Source organism: Marmota marmota, unplaced genomic scaffold (genome assembly GCF_001458135.2).
Source record: "Marmota marmota marmota unplaced genomic scaffold, marMar, whole genome shotgun sequence".
NCBI lineage: Eukaryota > Metazoa > Chordata > Mammalia > Rodentia > Sciuridae > Marmota > Marmota marmota.
In genome coordinates, this window is record NW_026000130.1 from 296,039 (window position 1) to 300,628 (window position 4,590).

Here is a 4,590-nt window from a genome sequence, read left to right on the forward strand (position 1 = left end):
GGGGGGGGGGGGATATGGATTAAGGTCTTTTTTATTAATATTTATTTTTTAGTTGTAGTTGGACACAACACCTTTATTTATTTATTTTTATGTGATGCTGAGGATCGAACCCAGGGCCTCGCACGTGCAAGGCAAGCGCTCTACCGCTGAGCCACAACCCAGCTCAAGGTCTTTTTTTTATATTTTTTAATATATATTTTTTTAGTTGTAGGTGGACGCAATACCTTTATTTTTATGCAGTGCTGAGGATCAAACCCAGTGCCTCACATGTGCCAAAAAAGCACTCTACTCCCAACCCACAGCCCCAGCCCCCCCCTTTTTTTTTGAACCCTGTTATAGACAAATACTAGAAAAGATGTGCTCTCAGTTCTTTTTCTGATACTCAGTATCCTGAAAATTAGCTCAGCTTTGGGAGAGCCCACAGGTTAGAAGCGTGAGTAGTATCAATTCTCAACAGAGAAACCCATGTAGTTACCAACAACATGGGTAATTAATTGACACCAGGCTTTATTTATTTTTGCGTAAATTATTGTCCTCTGTAAATCTTGGTCATTTAAAAAAAATTGACAAGATTTTGTTTATATACAGCAGGGAAAACAATCCAAGACAGACATCACTTTCTAGCTACTCTTCTTAGAGCCTGTTTATTTCAACAGCTAAGACAATCTAATCTAGTGGGAGAAAGTCAGGAAATCAGGTTTTTCATTAAACTTTGAGGCTCACCATCCTAAGCTGGCATCTAGTACAGGAAAAAACGCCAAGGCAGGAAGGAAGTCTATTTGCCCTGCATTACTGGGCTGTAAGTTTATGTTGTTATGGGCACCAGCACAATAGAGCAAAAGTAAGAGCAAGGAAGTAGAAGCTGACTGGAGAAGATAATTTAGTCCATGTGACCAGCATATTAATAAGACTGAAACTACCTAAAAGTTCCTAAGCATACCCAAATAATTTGACTTTTCCCAAAAATTAACTACTGGATTAGGGTTGGTACTGTAAAAATAATACACAGGTTAAGGGGTCTTTCGTTTTTATCTAATCTAATCTTGGTCCACATTACAAGTACAGGCTTACAAAATAGAAAGAGATACCAACCTATCTAAAGGATTTCAGAATGGATAGCTGATTTGGTCTATATCTTCTGAACTTTTCTTCTGGAGAAAAAAGTATTCTAGAAAATAGTAAACTTCATCAGAAATGCAAATTATTTTACAAAAGTCAGGACTTAAGGCGTAATCCCCCAATTTACTTTATTCTACTCCCCACAATTTATGAAATTATATTACTCCTATTCTTTACATCTTTAGTCTTGTGGAAGAATATGATTTCCTCTTTTACTCTGCATTATCACTTCACTTTCTGTTGTTTTAAAGCATTCCTGAGGAATTCTAGTGTTCAGAAACTGAAGACATACACTAGTATTTTAAATAATCTTGTCTTATAAGATACTTGCACAGCTTTAGAGTCAGCCTACCTGCCTCAAAACTCAATTCAGGCACTTATTAGTTTTGCAAAGTTGCTAAGTCACTTTTTCTTTTTCATGATTCCAATGGCAACAGTATCTCATAATGTTGCAAGGAATAAGTGAGCCGATATCCACATATTTTAGCTATTGCTACTAATGCCCTGTTGTGGATCAGTAACTAGTTAAACTATACACTTTCTAGGTATCCTTTTTGAGCTCTCAAAACAAATATAATCATCCCCCTTAACAGCCTAATTGTAGAATCAATAATTAAAAAGCCTTTTAAAAAGTGTTTATTGTAGAAGAATCAACTTCTAACTTCACATGAGAACTACAGCTAAAATATACATAGAAATGCATATAAAAACTATGTAAATACTATAATACATATGCTTAATAAAACCTATTCTAAATAAACAAAGATTACTTTGTTAATCAAAATCAAACTCCAAATAAATATCATTATGCTTTAACTTTAGTTTAAATCTAGTATTTACTAAATTATGTACCAATCACTGGGCTATGTACTTTACACACAGTATCTCATTTAATCCTCATAGGGTTGTTGAGGTAGGTGCTACTTATCCCCATATCACAGTAGAGGCTTCAGCTTTCCAAAGAATCAAGTAACGTGACCAAGGTCATAAAGTTAGTATGTTTCTAGATTCTTATATATCAAAAAAAAAAAAAAAAACAAACAACTCCCCAAGATGTGAAAATATTACCTGCATGCCCTACTTTCCCTCTAAACCAATGACAGGATCTTTTCAAATTCTCCAAATATTATAATCTATAACAAAATTTTAAAACTTAGACACGAAGGAAAAGAGATTATTGTTATCAGTTTTACATTAAAATGTAAATGTGACAAGGGAAAATACCAGAATTTATACATATAAGAGGAAAAACGGGTTCTGAAATATTCAGACAGGGTACCACCTTCAAGTACTTTAATACAAATACTAAACATACTAAAAATTCTGATGGCATATCTGAGGTACTATGTGAAATATTTTGCCAACTCTGAGGAATATCTAACATTTAAATTAAACTATAAAAAAACATAAAGAGGGACTGAGGTTGGGACTCAGTAGCAGAGCACTTGCCTAGCTCGTGTGAGGCACTGGGTTTGATCTTTAGCATGACATACTAAAATAAACAAATAAAATAAAGGTATGTTGTCCACCTACAACTACCAAAAAAAAATTAAAACAAAAACAATAAAGAAGTAGCTATGATTATATAAGAGAATGTCTTTATTCTTAATAAATATATGTTCAAATAATTACAGAAAAAGGACACAGTGCCTCCAACTTATTCAGGAGACAAAAATGGAGAGAAATGCATAGGAAACAAAATGCAAGCAACTGGTGAAGAGCACTGGGAGGTCCTTGTATTATTTCTGTAACTTATACTAAATTTTAAATTGGACTCTAGCAAAAACTTTTTTTTAACCTGAAACAAATATGACAGAAGGTAAATATTTGTTAAATTAAGTTATAGATAGGTACATGAACATTCATTACATCACATTATCTTTTTCATTATTTTCCTTATGATAAAGAAAATCCAAATGATAAAAAACTTTATACTCTAGTTCCAGTAAAATATACTCTGACCATGAGGAATGTTACTTAGGATGATGCTATTCATCATATGAATTATAATTTGCCTTCCTCTGATTGTAATTTTACTAATAGGTTAGGTAAGCCCCTGTTTACAACTGAAAAAAAGAAATATCCTGAAAAAGACTTTACTATAAACTGAAAACCGAAAACCAAAGGTTTTATCATGATAGAAGACAACAGTATGTTCTGACTAAGAAAGAGTGAGAGGAAATCTAAGAATCATTCTGTATCCTAATATGGATATAATTACATGCCTCTAAACATATGTAAAATGATACACAAAAGGTTTTACTTTAAGAATACTAAACTTTGTGGATATTACATCACATTATTGTGCATAAGTACTTAAAAAACATAGAACTTCTTGGTTCAAATCCCAAAATCTACAATTCAATAAACTGAAATAGATTATATGAGCACTCAGATTTATAACCAGTCCTTGTAATTCTCGTCAACCTATCTCTGAGTTTTGGGGGGTTTGTTTCATTTTGGTTTTAGAATCATCATTTCAGACTTTTGAGTAGGAGGCATACAGTAAGATCAAGGTACTTGCAAGGAAGAATGAAGAATTGGCTGTCAAGAGTTCTGACCTAATAACATGAAATCTTGATAAATCTGTAAAATTAACTGTCTTACAAAAGATCTAGAAGTGTCCACCAACAGTTGAATGGATAGAGAAAATGCAATGTGTATATATACAATAGAATTGTATTTTAACCTTAAAAAAAAAAAAAAATACTCAGCCAGGCACAGTGGCTTATACCTATAATCCATGTGACTCAGGAGGATTGCAAATTTGAGGCCAGCCTTAGCAATTTAGCAAGGTTCTAAGCAACTCAGTGAGACCCTATCTCAAAATAAAAAATAAAAAGGGCTGTGGATGTAGCTCAGTGATAAAGCACCCGTGGGTTTAATCCGTGGTACAATTTTTTAGAAAAGAAAGAGAGTGAGAGAAGGAGGAGACGAGAAGAGGAGAGGAGAAAAGGCTAGGATTACAGGGGTGGGCCACCATCCCCAGCTGCCACATGATCTTAATCCTGAAATTTTAAAAAGTTATCACAGAAGGAACAAGTAGAATGGTGTTTACTAAAAGTTTAGGTGATTAGGAAGGAGAGGCAGATGGAAGATGTTGGTCAAAGGCTATAAAATTCTAGTTAGTTAAAAAAAAAAATCTAGTTAGATAGGAGTTTTGGGGTTTTTTTTGTTTGTTTGCTTGTTTTGTTTTGTTTTTTAATGTCCTGAATGGGCAAATATATAGAAACTGAAAGTAGGTAAGCAGTTGCTTGGGGCCAGGAAAGGGTAGAGTACCTGGAAGGAAACACAGTCACTACTAATGGTTACAGAGTTTCATTTTTGGACAATAAAAATCCTAAAGTTGTGGTGATATCTTTCCAATGCAGCAAACAAACTAGAAACCACTGGCTTTTACATTTTGAATTGGTGATATATTAATATATTATTTGTGAATTACATCTCAATAAAGATATTTTCAAGGGAGGG